The sequence below is a fragment of the Balaenoptera physalus genome, assembly GCF_965194825.1.
Source record: "Balaenoptera physalus genome assembly, chromosome: 5".
Taxonomy (NCBI): domain Eukaryota; kingdom Metazoa; phylum Chordata; class Mammalia; order Artiodactyla; family Balaenopteridae; genus Balaenoptera; species Balaenoptera physalus.
Window position 1 is genome coordinate 108,342,969 of NC_138884.1, and position 25,696 is coordinate 108,368,664.

General features: G+C 41.7%; 1 protein-coding gene across 6 annotated transcripts in view; it reads left to right on the forward strand.

The window, feature by feature from the left end:
• Nucleotides 1-25,696, forward strand: part of LOC309660907 (uncharacterized protein) — a 404,218-nt gene that overhangs the window by 76,587 nt on the left and 301,935 nt on the right. Inside the window, exon 3 of one of the 6 annotated variants that reach the window (XR_014263697.1) lies at nucleotides 299-1,025. The exons of the other annotated variants lie outside the window; for them this stretch is intronic. The gene's annotated coding sequence lies outside the window, so the exon portion shown is untranslated. Of the gene's footprint in view, nucleotides 1-298; nucleotides 1,026-25,696 lie in introns of those variants that run through there. 6 annotated transcript variants of the gene reach the window in all.

Consider the following 25,696-nt stretch of genomic DNA (forward strand, 5'->3'; position numbering starts at 1 on the left):
AAGAGTTGTTCCACATGTAGATGTATTTCTGATGTATTTGTGGGGAGGAAAGTGATCTCCACGTCTTACTCCTCTGCCATCTTGAAGGTCCTCTCAGACTATTTCTTCAACAAAGTCAGTTTTCTTCTCATGATAAAGGAGACTAGATTGAACACTCTAGACTGCCCGTTGGACCCAATTTTGAAAGAGAATCTTGTGGGAGAATTGCCTTTACCCAGCTTTCATGTGCAGAAAAATAATGTTAAAAAAACCTTCTGGTTTTAAAGTGAAATAAATACATGAAACATTCATCTTTCAGTTCAGATCTAACATGTTGAAATCTGCCTGGACCAAAATTTTATGGCTGAGCTACAGCCCCAGAAAATAACATTCTAAGCTTGAAGTTCTTCACCAACCTACACATTGCAGCCCTATTTAAAGGAACATTTTAAGTCTATCATGAAGTGGCGTTTGAGTTGATGAAGTTTTTGCTGAAGGAGAAAAGAAGAAAGCAGGTATCAGGATTTGTGTTGTTTTGTTTTCATAACTTCCCATCTGGTGAAAACTAGAAGTGATCTCTCATAGAGAATGTAATATGAACATGTTGGGGGGAATCTCAATTCTGCAATGTCCGAGGCCCCACCATGTGGAGGGCCCCTGCTCACACAGATGTTGCACCTTTAGCAGGGGTCCTATCCTGAAAGATTGCGTCAGATGCGGAGACCTCCATGAAAATGTACTTTCCTTCAATACACCAAGTGGAAGAGGCGGGGTCTGACCCAATTTATCCATTAGACACCCGAAGTAGAGAGTTTGGGGCCTGTGAGTTTTTCATGAGTTTAAATAAAAATGTCTGATGTCTGAAAGAAATAACACCACCAAAGGGCAAGAAGAAAACTTCAAAATGAATATATGCTAAGTTGAATGTTTATAAAGCTTTACATTATGTCAGCTGGCCTACTCAACATACAGACACATATACACAATACTATATTTATAATATGTATATATATATATAATATGTGTATATATATGTAAATATATATATGTACACACACACACACACACACAACACAGATATATATATATATATATATATATATATATATATATATATATATATATATATACATGGCTTAAACCACAAGGAAAAAGTCAATAATTTATAACAAAACAAACTCAGAATTAGCTTTATAATCCTTAGCAGTTTCCTAAATGAAGCAATATAACTAGCATGGGGTATGGATACATTTTATTGTGATAAAGTATGCAAAGGTCCTCTGAAAACAAGACTGCCCAGATCCTCCAAAGGTTTAAAAGCTGCCCCTGCTGTATGAGCCCGGAAGGATAATGCCTCCCTCCCCGCCAGGGAAAGAGTCCAAAGAAGGTCAGGCTACAATTGCGCATTGCATACAAAATAAGCATGGTGAAATGTCACAAATTTCACAACCAAGGAGAGTTCTGAAACCACATAGTCAAGTTTATCCATGTATCTGGCAATTGGTCAGAGACTTCAGACTTAACAGAATGCAGCTCAGTGCTTCATGCCTGTGGAAACTCATGCCAACTCTTAGAGTAATAAGCAGGCCTGGCAAGTGTAAAGTCATTTAATTGCCTTCCAGTTGTTTTGTGATTCTCTTTGGTGGAGTTAATTCCTTCGGACTCAACACAAAGATCAGAGACCAATGGAACACCTGTTAATTTTTAAAATCTTACAATAAAACAGATAAACCCACTACGTTAGATCTTTTTAAAAGATTGATTTAAACAAGCTTGGGAATAAATGAGTGAGTCTTAAGAAGAGATAATGTTGGGAGAGCAAAGGGATGAAGCATGGCTGCCAGTTGATCTGATCGTCTGTGAACAGACATTAGATGACCTTGCCTGAAAGTGATCAGGTACGTGGTTATGGTTTTCAGCATGGATGTGCCTGAGCACAGGACAAGCTTGGGGTGAGACTCAAAGCACAGAGTCTCAGAGAGGAGCAGATCCAAAGGGTACTATCCTAAGCAAGCTACTTTTGATGTTCTCAGTAATTCTGAGGTGTGGAGATACTTCTACCTTTCCTGGTATGTCCCATTATTTCTACATACAACATTTAAATACATGAATATAAAACAGAGACTATTTTCTCAACTACCCCATTTTGCATAATGTTAGGCATCAAAATTTAACATTTAAATTTATGTTAAATAACTAAATGTTTTACTCTCACCCTCAATTCCTGAGTCTTCAAGTTTGTGAAAAAAAAACAAGATTTCTTTTTCTTTAGCATGTTTACAGATTCTTTGCATTATAACTGAAGGGAAATGACATTTGCCTTTACACTATAACTGAAGGGAAATGGCATTTGTAGGTATTTTCTTTAACTAGCTTTAGTGTGTAGTGGCTAAACATGCATTCAGTGGGTCCAGGTGGACAAGATTCAAATCCCACATCTGCCACTTACTGATGCTGTGATTTTGGGCAAGTAACATAAACTCTGTTCCTCCATTTACTGCTCTGTACAATGAGAAAGATAAAATGAAAATCAGCCTCAAGGGGTTGTTATGAGGCTTAAACAAAAAACAGAATAAAATTTGTGAAGTGATTAGAACAGTGCCTAGCACACAATAAACAATTAGTAAATGTTAGATAATACTATTCATTCCTGAAGTGAGTGCTTTTTATGTATCTAGCATTGTGCTAGAAAATGAGATACAAGGGGTAGGGGCAGTTTTGGGCGTCTATGATTGGGTCCATAACTAGTATCCCTCTTCACAGACTGAGTTTTGAAACAATTGAGAAATAGTAGATGGAGAGCCAAAATGTTAGATTTATTATTGATAAAGTCTATATAAAAGAACCTATCTTAGAGTGAGACTGAAAATGGGCTACTAACTTCCAAACCCCTGTCTTAGCCTTGGCATAGCACACCCCGGTAAAGTTTGAGTCTACAGCCCAGATCTCCTAATTTAGATTACTCCTTTCACTGGTCCAGGTGGGGAAGGGATGAGAGAGATCAAATCCCCAGGGTTTGTTATCTTTGTAGCTTAGCGCCACCCAATTGACCGATGACTACTGCTATCAAACAGGTAAATAATTATACCTCAGAGAGAAGTAAAGGTAGAGCAAGAGACCAAAGCATGGAGACAAGGTCTTCCTATCTGCTAAATAAAGTGAAACAGTCTCTGTTAAATCATGTGAAATCAAGTAAAGACAGTTTGGCATGTCCCCAGAAAACAATGAGTAATGTCAAATGATACCTCCACTCTATAAAGAATTTTTATGACCATGGCCTCCAGTTTTCTTCACAATGACCCATAAACCAAATGGAAAGAAAGACACTATCATTAATTGATACCACAATTTCTCAGGCAATGAGAGAATGCTTTATGTGCCTTCTCTTAGGTTGCCTCACCTGCTCAAGGTCAAGGAAGTAGGAATTAGGAATCCCCATCTGACTTTAGGCACAAGAGGGAGAGTAAGTTGCGCATGGCAAAACCCCACCCCACCCCATATGACTCTGAATTTGTGTACATGTGCTCTACAAGATAATTATCGTAATTCACATTTGTTCGGTGCTAAAAAAAAGTAAAGGGTTTTATACAACTCTTTTAGATACACTAAATTCTTTGATTTTTAAGAGAACCCTTTGAAAGAGACTCAATAGTTCAACATATATTTTTTGATTGCCTACTCTGTGTGGAGCACAGGGCTTGAGCTCTGGGCTATAATGACAAACAAAAGCAGACATGATCCCTTACCTCTGGAGAACTCTCAGTCTTGATGTGGGAGAGAGATGACATCAAGAGTTGTTCATCACTGTATTAAATGTAAAAGGGCAACTTGTCTGGGTCTATGAGGGTCTGGAGACATGTCTAGGGAACTGTAGGATGAGGGAATAGCTGGGGAGAGTTCTAGGCTGAAGGAGCAGTGTGTACCAAAGCCAGTGGCTAAAATCGGAGGTCATGGTCGAGGAAAGACAGCAGGGCTGAAGAGCAGAGGAAAGAAAGGCAGTAGGTGTGGTTACCATCCACCCCACTTTACAGATGGAAAAGCAACGTCAGAGTAAGGCGTGGGTCACCAATATCACCACAAGGGCATGGAGAAGCTGTACCCAGAAACTTATAGTTAACTCAAACTCTGTCACACTGATGTCTTCCCCCCCTGCTAAACTTGTCTTAGGGAGAAGAAAGAGATGGCAGGGGTGCTATTAGTTAGCTTGTAATTCCAGTGGGTGGGAAGCTCACAGGTGGATTGACTGCTTCATTATATCAACAAAGGCACCAAAAGTGTGTAGCTGGATCCAAACACTCTACCTACCAGCCACTCACAACTAAGGCACAATGGTGCCTTCTGAAATTCATGGTGCTAGTATTTCCCTTTGCAATTTCTTTTTCCATTCTTTTGTCAGGTAACTTCTTAAAACTTTTCAAAAACTGTGAGGAAACTTATCCTAATAGGAAAAACACAGACTGTGTGTGCTGGAAAAGCCAGGACACACACACGCACGCAGTAATCCCTTCATTTACCGCTACTTTGTCCTGTGACTTGGAGACATGCCCTAATTGCTGCCCCCAACCCTTAATCTCACCAAACCAGTGGTACTTAACAGACCTTAGTAGATGGCTGTGAGAATCTGATAAAGCTAAAGCTTTTGTCCCTTTCCTCCTCTCCAACCATGCACACAGGTACATCTCTTTGCTTGCATTGCTCAGTGGCTGTACATTCCATCAACCAACCCGAGTCCCTCCTCCCTTCTCAGTGTTCTTTTAGACTTTCCCTGCCTCACTCCTTGATTTCTTTTTCAATGTCAGCCCCTCCTTACCTTAGGGGCTTCAAGAAGCAGAGGAACTGCAAAGAGCAGTTGTCTGAAGATATAGATCTTGCCTGTATAGCTTGTCTATGCCACTTATCAGCTCTGTGACCTTGGGTAAATCACCTGTTCTTTCTGAGCATTTGTTTTATCTTTGGGATATCACCTATTGCTCAGATATTTTGTAAAGATTAAATGTGTTCAAACATTACAGTACATGATATATGGATGAAATTTGCAATTATTAATGGATATCTCTGAATCTCACATCCACTATCTATAAACTGAAGATGTTAAACCAGATGATCTTTGGTGCTTTCCAAGTCACAATGTCGCTGATTTTTGGCCACTCCCCATCCCGTGGGCTCTCCATTGACTTATTCCCCCTCTATCTGCATCCCAGCCCCTTCCAAATGCAACAGACTTAGCTTAGGGCATTGCAAGGACCAACTCAGTTTATAGACTTGATGGGTTCTGGTAGTGCTTTCTCAGCAGCAAGACTTTAATGACCCATGCTGGGGAAAGAATATGAATTCTGAAACTGTAAGTGTTAAGTCCCAAAGGGAGAATGTGTCTTTCTGAGTCATAAAGCTGGAGAAGGAGGTAACCTTTCAGGAGTTGGATCATAGGAGAGTAGACTGAAGGAGGATTTGAAAGTATTGAACACCCCTTTGGGATTTGCTCCCAAATCCCTTCACTGGCCTGCTGGACGATTTTCAGCCTAGGATTTGGGTTTCATCAGCATCACTGAGGACTCATTTGGGCCTCCTTATCATTGTGCAAAGAAATGAGCATCTCATAGGGAGGCAGGGCATTGCAAGGGAAAGTGAATCAGCTTCAGAGCCAGGGGAACTAGGGCTCCGTCCATCCCAGCTCTGCCACTTACCTGCTGTGTGGACTTTGGCAGATGACTCAACCTTTGTAGTCATCATTTTCCTAACTTTTACATTTGAGAATAATATTAGATATTTCTTAGAGTTGCGTTGAAGTTTATGTGATAGACTGGCACCAATATTTGTTCACAAAAATTGTGCAAGATAGAAAGATAGGCTTTGTATAACTTGGTATGGTTTTAGCTGCATCCAAAATTAAACAATTAGCAAACAAGAGAAAGCAGTATGATAGAATGGTTACATGAATGGCCATTGCCTACATTCAAATCCGACTTCTACCATTTACTAGCGGTCACCTTGGGCAGGTTTATTAACCTCTCTGTCTTGTTGTTTTCATCTGTGAAATAGATTTAGCAATAACTATAGTTGTGAGAATTAGATGAATTAATTTATGTAGAACAGTGCCTGACATATGGAAAGTATGGTATGTGATACCTATTTTCCACAGGTCTTATATAGCAAGAAGATGAAAGTAGGCAGATTCATTTGAATTGTCAGCCCCAGCAATATCAAGAGTATGGGTCGGCCTTGTTGAAATTCCTTGTCTTTCTCTTCATGGTTATAAAATAGCTGCTGCTACAGCTTCAAGCTTCAAGGATTCATATAACACAACTCAAAGTGGGAGAAGAAGGGGTGATGGCCCAGGGGCTTTCTCCTGAGTCAGCTGTTTATTTTTATCCCCAGAAATTCTAGACTTCCCCTTATTTCTCATTGACCAGAATTGGGTCCTTGGCAAACATGAATGAGATCTATGCCGTAAACCAATCATGATTTACCCTCTGGGCTTAGGCAAATTACTTCTGAACCAAATGAAAATACTGTTAGCAAGGAAAAGGAGGAATGTTTGTTTGATAGTCAGCTAACAGTATTGTTGCACCTTTATTTTAGAAATAATGACACAAAACTCAGAGAGGTAAAGTGACTTAGCCAAAGCCACATGGCCTGGAGGTGTCAGATTCTAGATGGGGGCATAGATTTTCTGACCCCAAGTTGCTTTTTATTTCTTTGTTAACTAGAAAGAACTATAAATACATAGTGGGGCTCCCAATCTGTGTGTTCAGTGCCCAAGGCTTAAGTAGCCCTCTTGGTTGGGCAGACAAGGAGTGGTCACTGTGGCTTTGTCCTGAGACCAGCGGGGCTCTGTAGGTTGCTTGGCAAATAAGCCTTGGCCCCAGTGGAGCCCTCAGTTCTAATGTAGCTGCCCTGACATCCAGCAAAATATCTTTGCAATGAGCAAAATCTCTTGCAGTTCTCAGATGTTTTAAGACACCAAATGCATTTTGCAAGTGTTCTCCCTTGAATATTTACCATCATGTTTTATTTAAGGGAAATGACTTTCATAAATTTCTGACCCATTTGAGCTTTATGTCTTTGTAATATTCTTTAAGAGCCAATTCGTGTCCAATAAGGCTTTTCACCCTGTTTAATGACTTTTAAAAATTCTCTTTTCTTGTGATCAAAACTGTATAAGCCAATTGGAATGTCAAAGGGTTCAAGTTCAGAGTGCTCAAATCATGAATTCTTAGAGAATTTTAAGTTGGTTAAATGAGTTCTGCTCATCTGTATTCAACTCTGCGTCTTAAGCAAATAGCCCAGTGTAGGCTCACTGTGGCACCATCTGAGGTTTAAAGAACTGGACTTTTCAATGAATATTTAAAAACAATGTGGGCACATCCTGCCTTATACATATCTAACTTGTCCTAAGCAGAGAACCTGGGCTTTTGCTTCTAATTCTGAGCAACTAAGAAGGAAGAAAGGAAAACTAACTATACTAATTTTTATTATGCCGGATTTCAACTTGATCTCATTTAATATCTGCAACAGATATTAAATGGTGATAGATATTAACTCCATTTTACTAATGAGGATACTCAGTCTCAGAGAGGTTAAGTAAGTTGACTAAAGTCACACAGCTAGGAAATGGCAGAGAAGGTTGTCAGGTCTTCTGAACCCAAGTTTCATGGCCTCCTGAAGTTCATTTCTTTCTGTGTCCTCCTTGATCTGTAAGCTCCAAGTAAGTTATGACTGAGGGCTCCCTTCTAGGCAGTATGTCAGGAACTTGACATGAGCACATTACCTCACTTAATCTTTGCTTTAACCACCTTTCACAGCTTAAGAAATGAAGTCTCTGAAATGTAAATAACCTGTCCCAAGTTACAGAGCAGAGCCGGGTAGGCTTGGGTTTGAATCCTGGCTTCACTACTGTATTAGTTTCCTGAGGCTGCTATAATGAATGAACATAAGCTGGTGGCTTAAAAGATCAGAACTTATTCTCTCAAACTTCTCTGGAGGCCAGAAGTCTGAAATCAAGGAGTCAGCAGGTCTGTACGCCCTCTGGAGCCTCTAGGGGAGAATCCTGTCCTTGCCTCTTCCTGCCTCTGGCTGCTGTTGGCATCCCTTGGCTTGTGGCCACTTTTCTTTCTGCTCCATCTTACATTGCCTTCTCCTCTGTGTGTCTTTTATAAGGACACTTATCACTTGGTTCTAGGACCCACCCAGATCGTCCCAGAGATCCCCTCATCTCAAGGTCCTGGACGTAATCACACCTGCAAACACCCTTTTCCAAACGAGGGCACATTTGCAGGTTCTGTATGTTAGATCATGGACCTTTTTTTTTTTGTGGGAACCACTTAATAGCTGATGACTATATAATCTAAATCCTTCAACTACCTCTGTAGAATGATAATGTCACCAGTCTTTTTATTTTTTATTTTTTATTAATTAACTTATTATTTATTTTTGGCTGTGTTGGGTCTTCGTTTCTGTGCGAGGGCTTTCTCTAGTTGTGGCAAGCGGGGACCACTCTTCATCGCAGTGCGCAGGCCTCTCACTATCGCGGCCTCTCTTGTTGCGGAGCACAGGCTCCAGACGCGCAGGCTCAGTAATTGTGGCTCACGGGCCCAGTTGCTCCGCGGCATGTGGGATCTTCCCGGACCAGGGCTCGAACCCGTGTCCCCTGCATTAGCAGGCAGGTTCTCAACCACTGCGCCACCAGGGAAGCCCATGTCACCAGTCTTTATCCCACAACATTGCTGTGATAGATAAACAGCAGATATTAATCTTTCAAGTTTTTTCAGCACCCAGAGTCCCTTCGGTTCACAGAATCTTCATTACATATCACATCCAGGGCCACAATAACAGGCTTTTACAGCTCTACAGACACACAGGCAGGTAAAAGCCATCTTTTATTATGCACATTAAGTGAATTAATGCTTTGCAGGTAAAGATTTACTCCCCAACTTTGACCCTGAGAGCACCCCTGTCTCTTATTCTTCCCCAACCCCTCCACCTCCTAGAAGCTCAGTGGTTGCTATTCAGAAGGTGCTTCCCCCCAGAAGCAGTCTTTTGCCCCATGACTTGAAAGAGGACAAAGGCTTTTCAGAACCACTCTGAGGCTAATCCACAAATAAATGTCCCTGACTTACATCACCACCTTAAACCTGCAGATTAGCCTTGCGTGTGTGGGGTAGTATGTGGGTTCAGCCCAAACTACCAGGACATTTTTGCTTTACAAACTTTGGATACAAAATATTTTTCTAAGAAGGGTGAATCTTAGTGTTGGTGGGTCATTGTGTGTCACCTCTGTAGCCCAGGAAACCCAGCTCCAGAGCAGCACAAATTGCCCCGACCTCTTCAATCCCCTTCCTTCGTTCTCTTTTCTTCCTTCTTTTGCTCCCTGTTTTCTTTATCTTTCATCAGACCCATAGCAACATTCCATCACATTCCAGGACCTGGATTAGGTCCAGGGGCTACATGATATGGGCTCAGAATCTAGAGGAGAGGAAAGGTCACCTTCTGATATTCCATAACAGAGGATGTAGTGTGTTCTGGGGCAATGCACTCTTTTGGAATATTGGTCACATCTGGGGGCAAAGAAGGAGGATTGGGACTGTCTCACAGAGGGTGTGGTGTTTCAGTTTGATCTTGAAAAATCAAGAGTGCAGGCCAGGCAGAGGGAATGGTACATGCAAAGGCTCAAAGGCAAAATGCCCATTTCAGGGACTGGTGTGTCCTTTGATATGATCAGAGTATAAGATCAAGCAGGGACCAGGACCCGGGGGAAAGACCAAGCATGCCACGCTGAAGTCAGAGGTTGTCACTGGAGGGTTTGAAGCCAGAGATTGTCAGGGTCAGATCCAGGTTCTAGAAGGGTTTCTCAGGCTTTAATGGAGTGAGTGGATCTGAACTGGCCTAGAATCAAGGACACCAGTGATGATGCTTTGACTAGTTTATGCTCTGACTATATGCCAGGCATCATTCTAAGCACTGTCAATACGTATTCACTACTCTAACCCCTACAACAATCTTAGGAGGAAGGTATTCCTTCATCTTGCAAAGAGAGAATAAGGAGGTCACCCAGCTAATGAATGGCAGAGCTGGGATTTGAACCTGGAGGGCTGGCTGAAGAAAACTAAGATCCAGAGTAGGTCCATGACACTGGGAGTGGAAAAGAGGAGGTGGAAGTTCTAGGACTTGGAGCCTGATTGGTGTGAAGGGGTGAGGGAGGCAATGGGGGCCTCGATCCCACCCAGGTTTCAGGCTTGGTTGTATAATCTGCTCTTCCCTCACACCCATCCTCCCCTACATTCTGTCACCTAAGTGCTCATACAACCAATGTCCCCAGGCCTGACCTCTTCCAGCAGGCCCCTTAAATTCGAAGGGGTGTCAATGCTGTAGTTTGTGTAATGGTTTAATATCCAGACTGATCTGGATTACTGGATTTGTGTCTCTACTTTCCCCTTTTTAGTTCCGTGCTATTCAGGATGTGATTGATGGACCAGCAGTATTACCTTGTTAGAAATTCAGAATCTCAGGCCCCACTCCTGATTTTCTTAATCAGAATCTGCATTTTACTGGTTGATTCTGACATACACAAGTTGATTTCGAGGTGCATTAATGTTTGAGAGGCACTGTTCATCCCATAAAACTTTGAGCAAATTAGGTAACTTGTCTCAGAAATCTGTTTCTTCATCTGTAAAATGGGGGTTTAATACTATCTTCCTCATAGGGTTATTTGGAAGAACACATATTAAGAGTTTAGTTCAGGAGCATAGAGCAAACCTCAAAAAATATTACATATTATTACCGTTACTTAGTTCTGATGAGGAGATTGACTTTTGTATGCCAACTTACAGGTTATAAAGCACAAAATCATGATTGGAGTTGGTTATTACAACAATCTTGCGAAGCAGATGAGGAAACCAAGGCTCTGAGAAATGGCATGATGGGCCCAGAGCTAGAATTTAAAGTTAAAGCACTAGTGCTCCATAGTGGGGAAGGGAAAATAAAAAGATAAATCTATCAAACTCATGTTTTAATTCAGAAAACTTCTGGAGGACTTCTATACAGACAGCCTACCAGTATATCAGATCTGAAGACACCCAGGAACCTTTACTGATGTCTTTGCTCCTACAGACCCATCTCCATCCTATCTCTCCTCCTCTGTGCCTCAAAAGGCTGACCTGTATGGACCACATCAATGGGTTCCCCAGCCCTCTAAGTTCTGGGTGAGTGTCTCCAACATGGAGCCCTGGCAGAAATTGGTGGATGAGAAGTGAGTGATGATGGGGTGTTTATTCCCTGAACTCATTTCTTACAGAAATCTTGCTGCAACTATTAAGCCACTGTCAAGGGGTCCTCTCTAAACAGTTACTTACCCTTTCTATGGTCTAGTAACTGTCCTTTCAGACCTAGTGTTGGTGACAGCTGTCTACTGTGCAAGACCTGGGTACTCTACCAGCCCCCCTTATGCTTTACCCTCACCCATCCCTCACCTAATAGACCTTTCTACTATGGCCTATTATGAGTCATCTATTTCCTACCCTAACTGATGGGGTGGCAATGGAGGGCACCTTCATTTTACAGAAGGAAAGCTGAGTCTCAGAGAAGGAAGTGATGTGTCCATTATCACATGGCTGGTTAATAATGGAGCCAAGCCTAGAGTCCATGGTCCCAGTTAATATTTTCTTATTGTCTGGTGTTCTCTTTACCTAATTTCCCCCTTCATCTTATTTGTACAGGCCTCTCCCAGGGCTTCATAGTTCATTTGATAATCCTCGATTTGTATTCTGTTCCTCAAAGAGGGTCCCAAATTGCAAAGTCTCAGACCCCACACAACCAGGAACCTTCCCTCTGCCTCAGGAAAGAAGTGTAGGCATACATTTGACTTGACCATGCATCTTAGCCATAAGTTAAAATAGAAGGCTGGGGATTCATTCAGGAGGGTCCAGCACTAGAAAATGCAGTAACCACTCTTTTTTTTTTTTTTAATTAATTATTTATTTATTTATTTTTGGCTGTGTTGGGTCTTCGTTTCTGTGCGAGGGCTTTCTCTAGTTGCGGCGAGCAGGGGCCACTCTTCATCGCGGTGCACAGGCCTCTCACTATCGTGGCCTCTTTTGTTACAGAGCACAGGCTCCAGACGCGCAGCCTCAGTAGTTGTGGCTCACGGGCCTAGTTGCTCCGCAGCACGTGGGATCTTCCCAGACCAGGGCTCGAAACCGTGTCCGCTGCATTAGCAGGCAGATTCTCAACCATTGCGCCACCAGGGAAGCCGAGTAGCCACTCTTATTAACTTATCCCTTGGCTTCTGGGACCAGCCTGCCTGCTCCTCCCCCTCCCTTGTGTCCCATGTGGTACTTTTTCTCTTCCTGGCCACTGTGGATGGTGACATAGCTCCTCCTTCTACTATCACGATGGGACTGTTTAAAAGCATCTACATACTACATAACACTGATCTTTGCTGATGTGAAAGTGGAGTCAGAGCTCCTCTTTCCTGGATCCTTTCTTGTATCCGTCACTGATCCATATCTTACATATTCTTCTGGGAATGGACTCTAGAATTACGTGCCAGGGTTTCCACAGTCTTAGCCATTTAGCTCCCTCTTCTTGTTCAGAAAGATTCCTGGGGCAGGACAATGATGCCCAGGGTGGCTAGAGCAGCCACATTGTACCATGACCATAAGCTGACCTTGACAGGAAGGTCACCCACAGTGTGGCCACATAATTGCAAGGATAACTGCCCTTCACCAAAGATTCATAGGGGTTTAGTCTCCTTTTATTCTTTACTCTTCCTCAAACACCACGTTCTGCCCAACTCTGTGTCCCTATATCTTGGGTGCCCTCTACCTAGAGCACCTTCCTCTGCAGTCCCTGACTGCCAAGTAAATAAAAATGCCACTGCTTCCCTGAAGCCTTTAAAGATCAATCCAAGTAGAAATAAATCTTCTCCACTTCTGAGAACTCACTTACATAAAATAACGTACCTGGTGCCTTATATAAAAAAACAAAATGTGCATATTGCTTTCACATATATTAAAGCCTTGGATTTTGACTTTAGCAGATAAATATTATTATACTCATTTTATACTCATCTTATAGATGAGGAGACTCAAGGACCACAAGTATTAGTGATTTTCTCCAAGATCATTCAGCTAGTAAATGGTGTCACTGACAGTAGAATGATACAATTATCCTTAATCATAAACCTTGCTGTAGAGCAATGGAAGGAGAAAGTGAAAAGTTTGGGATGGGGCATTTCTGGAACTCTGCTACACTATCCCACTCATTAATGATGTGATCTATGGTCTTCCCCTAGAGATAATGGACTTTTGCAATATAATTTAGTAAAAAGAATGAGGTATAAAAACTCACACAGTCCTGGGCTCAAATCTGGGTTCGCTGTTTACCAGCTAAGCAAGTGACAACATCTCTGAGCCTATTTCTTTCTTGTATATTGGGGTTTTAGTATCAATGGCATAGACTGTGAGTTTTCTCCAGTATATACACACAAAATATATATATATATATTGTTTCTGACACATGGTAGACACCAAATGACACTAATAGTAGTTATTAGTATTGTAACATCACCTAGTTTTGTACATAGTACATATTCAGTAAATTATTTAGAATCATAGTAAAAAATTCATCTTCCAGGGTAAATTTTGGCTAAAAAGCTTTCTTAGGTTGTTCTTCACAGACAGACTGAAAGATAATCCAGCCTTGGTCAGTATAAGTTCTACCCTGGGTGACCAAGGCTGGGTCTGTGACAGGCCAGCTTCTAGGACTGGTCTGTATTAGAGGTGGTTTTGATTCCTTTCTCCATCCTGATTAGCTAGATATGGGAACAAAAGGCTGGGGTTCAGAACCCCAGCTCATCATGTTCTTTATGGTCATACAGGTAATTCTGGAGAAGCTGACTACTCGGATCAGCCCAGAAGAGACAAACTGAGGTCACCTAGCCTCCAATGGGGGTGAATGGGTTGGAAGGTGGAGACAGCAATTATATGAGTCTGGTTCATAAAAGCCTTAAAGGTGAATCCATTTTAGTGCATAGATCCTACCACCTCAGAGAGAAGGCATGCAAAATTCATTATTCAAAGATCTCACTCTGATTTGTTCTACTAATATTCAATTATTGCAGGCTGCTGGAAGGATGGAACGTGGACTAAATATTTATGGAAAACCCACCTTGTGTCAAGCCCTTTCTATATGGTATTTCTTTAATCTATTCCTCATAGCATCATTGTAAATTTAGTATTATTGTCTCTATATTAGAGATTGGAAGAATGGAAGCCAGGAGTGGTAAGAAATTTGCCCAAGGTCACAGAATCAGCAAATAGCAGAACTGGGATTCACACCAAGTTCTGATTTTAAATTCTAGGCTCTTTAAAAATAAAGTCTCTATAAAGCCTTGCAAATGAGACCAGATTTTAGAAACTATCTTCTTTCCACCTTGAGTAAGCTGGAATTTCTACCCTTCCTATGACTGAGATGGAAAAGGTTGGTATTCTGATCTTCTCCCATCCCTGAAGGCGAAAAGGTTAGTATTCTGATCTTCTCCCATCCTTGAAGGCCCTGGCTCTACCCATTCTTTTAGCCCCAATAAATTCTAGATCCTTAGCAAAGCTACCCACCCTGAATTGGATGGCCAAATGGGCCTGTGGCAAGGTTGGTTTTCAGGAAGCACATCCTGCCCATTATCCTATCCTAGCTTTAGTAAGAGCATCACAACTGCTGCATAAGGACAATCCATAGCATGGCCTCTCACCACCCTCCTGCTCCAGGCAAGGGAAGGTGCCATTAGGTCGTAAAATATCTTACTGATGGCTTGTGAATAAAGCCAGGTTAGTTCTCCCAAGGACATATGATGCAAACTACCTGTTGAACAAGTTGTTTTTTTTTCTTTTTTCAGAAAGAAAATCTTGTAACTGGTAACTTCTGAAAGGCTGAAAGTCTGTTTCTGAACCTATGCCTGAAAACAGAGCATATGAGTTCTCTTGATGAACTCATCCTGAAGTGTCTACTACAATTTATTTGGGGGCAATGTGGTAGATTGCAAAAATGGGCGCAATTTTCTCCTCTCACCATATCCATGTTCTTTGGCTCTTTAAGAGGTACAATCTTTTCCCCCAGCCTTTGGATCTGGGCTGGCTTGGAATGTGCCTTGGACAATGAATGTGGCAGAAGTTATGAAGAGCCAGATCTAGGCTTTTGCTCACTCTCTTTTGAGACCTTGCCTGGTCCTGTGTAAACAAGCTGGGGCTAGCCTGATGGAGGATGAGAAACTGTGCAGAGCAGAGACCAACCCCTGCAACCGAGGCCGTCCCAGATCAGGAGAACTGCCAGCCTGCAGCTGAACTGGAGACTCATGAACCATATTTAACTGCTATTATTTTAAGCCTGAGCTTAAACATTGATAAAATATTTATAGTGATACAATCACTGTAAAACTAATTAAAGCAATGATAAAATAATCACTGAGCTTTGGGGTGACTGTTTATGAAGCAATAGTTGATACAATGAAAACAGTTTTCAAGTAGATAATCCTTGCCAAGCACGCTGTCCAGTGCCAGGAACTGTACCAGGGCCTTGCATACTTTTTCCTCCTTTCATCTCCACATCCATAAAAGCTAACATTTTGTTGAATATTTATGTGGTACCAGATACTGTGCTTTATATGTCATAAAAATTTAATCCTTATATCTATCATATGAGATATATCTTATTATATGATCTTTACAGGTAAAGAAACAGATTCTCAGGGAGGTTAGGTGAATCAGCTAAGCCTAAGGTTACCAGCTGAAAAGTGGCAGAGCTGAGATTTGACCTCAGGTCTGATCTGCAACCTATACCAGCATTTTCCACCCCTGGGGCCTCCACTTCCCTAACCAGCTTTCAAGAAAGATAATTTTATGCCTTATTTTTAGAAAAGAGTTTCAGGGAGGTAAATAACTTGTCTAAGAACACCCAATTAATAAACGGAAGGGTCGGCTTTTGCACCTAGGACACACGGACTCCAAACCTGAATTCACTCAGGTTCATTATTAAGAAATATTTCCTAAATGGAGAAGAAAGCACTTATATCTGTGCTAGGACCATGTTCTTTGTTTTAAAACATGTTCTGTTTTGAATGTGTTTTAAAAGTCATGTTTTGCAAGCCTCAAATTGTAACAGAAAGCAGGTTGTAAAGGAACTGGTGAGAATTATTGTCCAGAAAAACCAGCTGGGAAGCATTTCAGTGTCAATCTTATTATTGCTTTTAAATTAGCAGTGACTTCAAAAGCCTTTGAAGTGGCTGGCAGGGAATGCCTGGATTGGGGAAAACAATCACTAGAGGGTATTCTCAGCAGGCATGTGCTTTATAAACGTTCATCCTTGTTAGGCCTTGGCACTGAGAATGGTTGGAAAGGAGGTAGAGGGATCTTAGCAGGAAGATTCTAGCTGACATGGATTGCCAGGAAGACCCAATTAGGCTGTCCTTCTCAGTAGCAAGAACCGAAGCAGAGGGAATAAATTATTTGTGGCAGTGACCAAAGCTGCTGACAACTTCAGAGACCACCCATGAAGTCTTTCCATATCAAGCTGACTAGAAAGCCTTGAGAGGCAGTAACCCCAGAGGCCTGATGCATTCCAATGTGAGAGTAGAACAAAGTTAAATTAAAAGGTGGTTCATAACGCCTGAAGAATATATGTTACGTTATCCCTGCCTCCTACTCTGAATCTCTATCTAAAGACTTCCAATGATCATCCTCCAAGACTGGGTTCAGAGTCACCCCTTTGAAACCTCTGATGTGTCCTGGGACTTCTATCCAAATAGAACTCACCCATCTCTCCATATCTCCATCCATCCATCCATCCATCCATCTATCCATCCACCCATCCAGCATTTGGTGACTTCTTACATTGTGCCTGATGTTACCAGATCTTGGGGATACCACTGATCTTAAAGGAGGCAAGGTTCCCCTCATCCTCATGATACTTAAGTCTTGGGAACGGTGTAGAGACTACCTAATGGGTATGTGCCTGGAGCACCAACAAAGAAAGGACACTAAGAAATTGTTTGGAAATAATTTGATTTTACACATACATAACTATGTTATCAACATAGGAAAAGATCACAACTGGTTTGAACTTCCTTACATGTAGTTTAGGAGTGTTTTTATATTGAATTATATTTCAGAAGAAAAGGAACCACGATCTTTCCAAGTCTCAGTATCTCGAAATGTCCTTCATCCGAGTATAAAGGAGAACATAAGTAGTTATGCTATGTGCTCTGATAAGGAATGTTTGTGAGCTGTGAAAGAAATTAGGAGGAGTGTTTAATCAGCCTTGAAGCTGGTGTGTGTGTGTGTGTGTGTGTGTGTGTGTACACATGCATGCTTGTATACATATTGGAGGATGATCAGAGAAGCCCACTGGAGAAAAAGTTAAACATTCCTTCCTGTCTGCTCTCATAGCTCCTGGGTCATGCCTCTATTCTAGCTCCTGCTTTAATTAATCACCTATATGTCCATTTCTAGCAGATGCTGATGGAACCCACTTGTAGCAGCCACTATCCTAGTGCACACACACAGTGTCCTACTACAGGCACATGCAACTTTCCACCTGAGCAGTTTTTCTGCATCCACAGGCAAGGAAAACCAGAAGTACAAGAGGGTTAAGGGTCCCTGGGAGCAGCCCTCACCTTAACCAGTGATGGATGAGAGTTAGGTGATAAATAACCCACCTTCATCACCCCTTGGCAAGATCTCTAAGGAGACAAGTTCTTCAATACATCCAAGAGTTCTCAGACAGGGCCGAGCCCCAGCATGATAACACAGCCTTTATTACTTTCCTTCTCTGCCCAGCCTCACTCCCCCATTCATCTACCAGTTGTCCTGGGATTGCCTCCAAATAAACGTCTTGCACATCATCCTGTTCTCAGAGTCTGCTTTTAGGAGAATCAAAGCTAATCAGTGATTCTCCTCTCAGTGAAGGGCTGAGTCTAGCACAAAGACTGGTAGACACTTGGACTTTGTAAATGTTGAACAAATGAATTAGTGAATAAACAAATGAATACCGAAGTGTGAGTGACTGATCACACTTCCACCCTATTTTTTTTTTAATGAAACACAAATAATTCTCTAAATAATGGCATTTTGGAGGAGAAAATTACAATCTGTTTGGGAAGTAACTAACAGGTGATTTGGCCTCTAGGGCACAGGAGACACCAAGGCTGGTCTTGGAGGGAAAAATGAAGCTTCTCCTTTCCTGCATTTGGATATCCTCCTCTGTGGTACCTACAAAGACACCAATAACAGTCTGCCTTCTCTTTGCGGCAGTTTTGATCAGATTCAAAGAGTTCTTGGAGAATGTATTCTCACGATAAAGACACTAAGGAGACCTGACAAATGCTATGTAATTCTCATAAAATTGGTGGCATTAATTGATTCGTTTATTCAATTCATTTGTTTGTAAATTTATTTATTCAATAATTAACTTATTCATTATTTTGTTCTTTCATTAATTGAATCATTCCCTCCCTCCATTGCTGACTCAAAAAAAACTTTTCTTCAGATGATCTAGTAATTAAACTCATGGTCTCTAGAGATTAAATGCCTAGATTGGCATCCTGGCTGTGTGACCTTGGGCAAGTTACTTACCTTCTCTGTGCTCCAATCTCTTCATGTGTAAATGAAGATAAATGGTATCCCTTGCTGAGAAGGTTAAGTGATTAGAAAGTGCTTACAACAATGCCCACACGACGTCTGCATTACAGCAGTAATCACCATTATCCTGCTTTGTGGATTGTCAGTCTCTGCTGGGTATTGTTCACTCTTCATACTTTTTCTGTTTCACTTTCTTTCTCCTATTTCTAGTTTTCCTCTCTGCAACACAGAGACCACATCAACCGTGGGAGAACTTAGCCTTCCAACTTCCTAATCAGTTCTGAAATTTTGCCTGACACATCTCCCTCCTGACTAAGAATCAAAAACACTGCAAAATGGGCTGTGTGTCTGTGCAACCTTTTCAACCTCCTTTGGGAGCTGCTCTCCCCTGGCCTTCCAGCTGCACTTTAACTGTTCGAGTCTCCTTCCTCTTCTCTGATTTCCAATGGTTTCTGATTCACTTTTGCTCCTTCTGTAAAACTCAGTCCTTTCTGCTGGGCGTGAGGGGAATCAACCAAGCAAAACAGTTGACACAAAGGTGTGAACGAGGCAGCAGCTTCCAAGGAGGAGTTCATCTTGGAGGCTCTACAGTTCAGACTGTGCTTTTCTCCTTTCTTCTCTTACAACAACCCTACCTTGGCCTCCACCCTGACATCTAATTAGATTAGTACCAGTTTAGCTGCCCCTCCCTTGTCTTTTTCTCACTTTGGTTCCGGAATAGCCAAGGGTCAGGTCGGGGTTAGGGTGGGGAGAAGAGAGGGCAGCTCCCTGCAGCCAGCTCTGGATTGGTCAAAAGGAGACAGGACCTGGGTTTGCTGGGAATGGAAAATAGAATGTGTGCGGAAGGGAAGGGTGTTTTCCACGATAGCAGGAACCGTGGTCCTGCAGTTTATATTTCATTAACCCGTTACAGTCCAATCAGCAAGTAGAAAGAGCTCCCAGCTACAAAGTAACACACTATGATTCACAGAAATTGTAGGGTGATCTACGGGCATGTAGACTGTGTGGACGGTGGTAGCTCAACTTTATTGACAGGCATTCTGGTCCCCAAATGCCTGGGTGGAATCTCTATTCTGTTATTAACTGGTTGAGTGAAGTTGGATAAGTTAATGTGCCTTGGGATTTACATATGTAAAATGAAGACAGTAACAAAGTACACATGCCCTAGGGTTATTGGCCAAATAGATCCATCCATATATGGCATTAGAGTAGTAAGGATGCCTCATAGCTATTAAGCACTTACTGGGTGCCAGACACTTCTCTGAGAACTTCTGTTCACAGGCCTAGATATTAACTAGGTGCTGGTATCAGTTTGGCAAAACGTGACAGTAAAAACCTAAAATACCAGTAGCTTAGATAAGGTAGAAGTTTACTATCTCTTATATAAAAGAAGTCCAGAGGTAAGAAACGCAGGGTGGGTGTGGCTACTCTGTGGTCATCAGAGGCTTAGGCTCCTTCTACTTCATCATTCAAATGCTAGTTTCTATCCTCAAGGTCACCTCATGTTCCTTGGAACTCTAACCATCGTGTCCATATCTCACGCAGTAGGAAGATGAAGAGGCATTTGGGGGTAAAGATGTACCTTCCAGGTGAGTTAGCTCTCCTTCAGGAGTTTTCCCAGAGATCCCACATGCTACTTAACCTCCCATCTTATTGGACAGAACCTGGTCACTTTGTCCACCCAACTGCAAGGAAGTCTGGGGAATGTATCCTTTTATATGGGTGGGTCACCACCTTGAATAAACTGGGGTCTTCTACTACGGCAAAAGGGAACAACAGATATGGGTAGGCATCAAACATTCCCTGTCAGTTTATCTTTTTAGCTCCCGACATCCTAACCTGCCTTTTTCCCTATGTAGATCATAACCCCTAGGTAACTTACTGTGTTGGAAGTCTAGGATCTCAGAAGATATGCAGTTCTCTCCACCAGAACTGATGGAGTCTCCTTGAACCCCAGTGACCCATAAACTGGGACAACCTGTCTGCTTCACACTCTTCGCACACCCAATACTTAGTGCTAAAGCCAACAGCTCACCTGCAGAGAAAACTCCCATTCAGTAAACGGGAGGATGGGTCAAACACCACAGCCACCAGTCCGTGGAATATGACAGCTCCTGCAAGGCAGGCCCTGTGTAACAACTTAGAAGGCTTCCGTTCTACATACTCCTGGGAAGTTCTATGTACGAGTGACCACAGCCAAAAATCTTGTCCAGCTAGAGGTTTTAAACCTGAGGGCTCTTGGAGTTTACTTAGAGATGTCGGTGTTCTGTCTATTCTTCTCCCCCAACCTGATGGCCATGTGAAACTTTGGTCAGGAAGCAATATACTTATTCCCACTTTACCAGCAAGTTGATTTAATACTGAGAATAGATTCAAGTTAGGTAATAATCTTTCAAGGTCTCCAATTATAGATTCTTAGTCTAGATGATAGTCTGCAGGCAAAGCAAAACTGTATTTCCTATGATTTCTTCTTGTAAATGGAGAGATGTTGTTTGACTTTATTTCTTGTGGAACTTCGCTAAAAGTGTCAATGTTGTCCCATACCAACTGCGGTAGGCAGCCCCTAAGATGGCCCCCAATGATTGCCACCTCCTGGTATTTACTTATATAGTCTACTTCCCTTAAATGCAGGTTGGATTTAGTAACTATTGGTTAATAGAATAGCAGAGGTGATGGATGCACTTGCGACATTAGGATTTGGGTGTTCTCTCTCTCTCTTTCTCTCTCGTTCTATCACTTTCTCTCTCTGAGACCAGCTGCCTTCTAGAGAGGCTCATGGCAAGAAATTGAGGAGGGCTTTGACCAATATCCAGTGAGGAACTGAGGCTCTTATTCTAATAGACTTTGCAGAACTAAATCCTGTCAACAACCGTGTCAGTGAACTTGTAAATGTATCTCAGTGGAACATTCAGATGAGACTGAAACTCCAGGAGATACCTAAATTGCAACCCTAAAAGAAACCTTGATAAAGAAGGCCCCAGGGATTTCCCTGGCGGTCCAGTGGTTAAGATGCCCCGCTTCCAATGCAAGGGGAGCGGGTTCAAACCCTGGTCAGGGAACTAAGATCCCACATGCCGTGTGGCCAGAAAAAGAAAAAAAAAAAAAAAAGAAGGACCCAGATAAGCTATGCTTGGCTTTCTAACCCACACACAAAAATTGTGAGATAATAAATATTTGCTGTTTAAAGCTGCTAAGTTTTGGGGATAATTGTTATGCAGTAGAGACCTAATCCACCAATATTCTGGAATTTTCCTCTCTTTTGTCTTAATGTTGCAGCCTCAGTGAGTGTGTGAGCTCTGTTCCAACTTTCAGTAGGAACTAGGTTGGCCAAAATTTTGTCATAATATAGCATGGGGCATCCGATTTCTTGCCTGCAATATCCTAGTCCTTAATAGTTGTCTCTAATGCCTTATCTTATAAAGCAATGTCACATTTTAGGTTCTGTTTCTTTAGCACTTCTCTTGTAAGAACTAAATTCTGCATCAGTTAGATTAGCTCCAGCTGCATCTAACAGAAATGGCAAATTATAGTGGGATACACAAGAAAGAAGTTTATTTCAGTCTCATGTTCAAGAAGTCTAGCAGTAGATAGCCTAGGACTGCTGTAGTGGTTCTACATTCATCAGTGTTCCAGGCCCCTTTCATTCTATTCTTAGAATTTGGCATTCATCATGAAGATCACCTCATGGTCCAAAATGGCTGCTTTAGCTCTAGTCATCATATCCTCATTCCAAGCCATGGAAGGATGAAGCAGGTGAATAAGTCATCTTAGCTGAGTCAGCTCCCTTTAAGCACTCATCCAAGAAGTGTTTTCTATATGTATTTGTGCAATGGACAAAAGGATATTTAAAAAGCAGGAGACCTTGCAAGTCCCTTCCAGTGTTTCCTCAACTTTAGACATTTTCATCCCACCTTCATGATTTTTGCTATATTTGCATGCTATCCATCCAAGTGATTACTTTGTATTGAATGATGTAGTAAAAAAAGTTATTTCCTTACATTTACATACCATCTCTACTGTTTTTACGTAATATGTTTTTAAATCAACTTACTTTTTAAGACTTAAATAAATACTTTTTAAAAATAAAATCTTCAGTTAGAAAGTAAAGCTTCCATAAAGGGTGTAGAAAATAAATAAAATAAAATGAAACAAATTTATCAATTATACATGGATACCAAGTCAGCCAGGAAAAGCTCTGAGCCATTGACCTCCCCTCTTCTTGTTAAAAATGAAGATTAGCAAGGCCCAGATTGAAGCTCTCTCCTGGATGAACAAGAAGGTTTGTAAAAAGAGTAACTTTCTCACTACATTATTCAACATAACTTAAAGTCCCATCTATGTACCATCTAAATAATCTCAATTTCACTAGATGTCTATGATGTACACTTTGGGACACACTGGTGCATTTTTTGACCAATAGGGAAACCAATTTTCCAGAGGTCCTGTGTGATTCTGTTTGCTCCTTGGTTCTCTGTAATGTTTGTAAAGAATTTATTGCCTGATACCAGTCAGCTGTTTGAGTCTGTATCTGCCTTTTAGACTCTGTGCTTAGAAGGCAGAGCCAGATTGATCTTTGATCCCCAGGGGAAGACTGGGGCCTGCCCAGAGTCAGTGCCTTTGGTGGGCTGCTGCAAATGGAATTATCCAAGGACACACAGCTTGTGTGCACGGGTGCGTCTGAGGCCCATACCTTCTGGGTCCTCATTCATGGTGCTTTCTAAGTCAGGTTTCCAGAGAGAGGGATCAGTTTGATTCCAGGGACAGAGATCAAAGAGATTTAAAATCAAGTGCTGCATTTTTATTTTTACAACTCAAGGTTACTCTTGCTTTTTTCATGATAAACTACTGTATATATAATAATAGATTAAAACCCAGCAATGATTAAAGTAGAAATCTCAAGGAAAGTTTGTTCAATTATACTGTTGTTGTCGGTGATGACAGTAATAGTAAGAGTAGCTGCCATTTATTGAGCATTTTCTAGGTATCAGGCACAATCCTAAGCACTTCTCATGAGCTAAGTAACTACTATTCCCATTTTCATCAGAGGGAACTGAGGCATAGAGTAGTCTTTAACCAGTACACAAGATACAACAGATGGTAAGTGATGAGAGATTCTGCATTGAACTTATGTACCTCTTCATATCCTCTCAGCCTCACCTGGTTTTTGTTCCAGGGGCTGCTATAACAACAAGCTCAGTGTGAGTTCCTGCAGCGTGCCTGTTGCTTCCTGACCTGGGGTTTCTTTGTGAACTCAAATCCACAGTACCCCTAGTTACCTGTGCATACCCAGCCCAGAATAATCAGGGAATTAATGCCCCATAGGGAAAACCTTTGATCAATGGGAGGTGAAATCAGGTAAATTGATTCTTCCCTATTATTCCCCTGGACAGGCTGTGCAGAGATGCATTTTATATATTTCCTGGAAGACAGCTCTGTAGGATCAAGCAACCAGTTGTACCTCATTGTAACCAGCTGGAGAAAGCATCTTTTATTGGTCCACCCTCCTGTTACCTCCCTTTTCCCCCTCCCTCCTGCTTTCTGCAATAAATAATTTTTAAAAAATCACATAGGCCCTTATCTTTGGCTCTGCTTTCCAGGGAACCCAGTCTATGACAGCACAGATCTGTCCAATTCAAAAGCCTATGTCTAAGATGCTGAGTTATACTGGTTTTATGTATGAATCTTCAGGGTAGGCTGACTTCCTGGTGAGATGCCCATGACCTTTGACATCTTGATGATGTAGCCCTTCCCCCTCCACACTCCCAGCCTCACATGTTGCTCTTCTTCGAGTTCTGTTTACCAACTATGCACAGTTCTATTATTAGCCCTTTGCCCTTGTTTTCTTTTTTGAGAATGCTATTCTTCTCCCTTCATCTCTATTCCTTTCTGCTTTCTTTCTTGGCTACCTCCTACTTATTTTTCCGAATTCAGTCCCCATGGCCTTTTCTGATCTCCCCTGTACCCACTGTCCTCAGCCTAGATTAGTTCTCTGCTTCCTGTATCTTACTCTGATGTGCCTACCTACATGGCATCATCTGCTCTCCTTGGAGTCCCCAGCCCTTCGAAGGCTGGGTGGTGTCCCATTGACATCTCTGTCCTAAATGTGAACACATGGCCTGCTGCTAAGTCTCAGCTAAGTGAAGGTGATGGCAGAGTGACCAAGCACACAGGCAGTGTTGTCAGATGGCCCCAGGTTCCAGTCCTGCTCTGACACCTACAGCCGTGGACTTTTGAGCACATCACTTAAAAGTCCTGAGCCTTACTTTCCAAATATGTACAAAGGGGAAAACCATAGTAGCTATGATGTAGTATTCTCAGAAGGACTAAATGACTTAAAACATACTTTGAATTTAGTAAGAAATAAATGTAAGCTACTATTACCAAAAATAAAGTATTGTATTATTTCTTCCAAAAAGGTAGAAAAGTAGTTAGAAAAGAAAAGCTACACTAATTGTCACCTAGGTACAAACACAGGTTTAATGAGTGCCCTCAAGATTTTAGGGGCTCCTGGTGCTCTGCCCAGGCCCCCAAAGATTACAGGCAAAGTCAATCTGCATACTTTTACTGGGTAACCCACCATGTACTAGACATTGAATACAGGGCTGGGGCTTTAAAAATGGTAAGTCTCAGTGCCTGTCCTCAGCAAGTTTAAGGTCTAGCAAGGTTATGACATCAAAGTCTGTAATCTGTTATCATGACCACATTCTCCCCATTTTGAGGATAAATGCATTCATTTGTTCAACAAAGTATTTACTGTGCATATATTATGTTCTCAGATCTGTTTAGGTGGTAGGGACACGACGGTGATTTTATACTTTGATCTTTGAAGTTTATCCACGCTGGGAAAGACATTAAAAAGCATACAATGAAGCAAATAACCAAGAGAGAGAAAAAAAAAACAAAAAAAAACCTAGGTGTTCAACCAGGAAACAAGAGAGTTCCAGGAAGGAACATCTGATTGTGCAAAGATATGGAAGTATGGAGAGCATGGCATAATCTGAGACCAGGAATCCACTGGTGATATGACAACACAGATCACTGGGAAGGGAAACAGGCAAAGCTGGAGGAGCAAGTTAGGGACAAAGAGCCAAGGG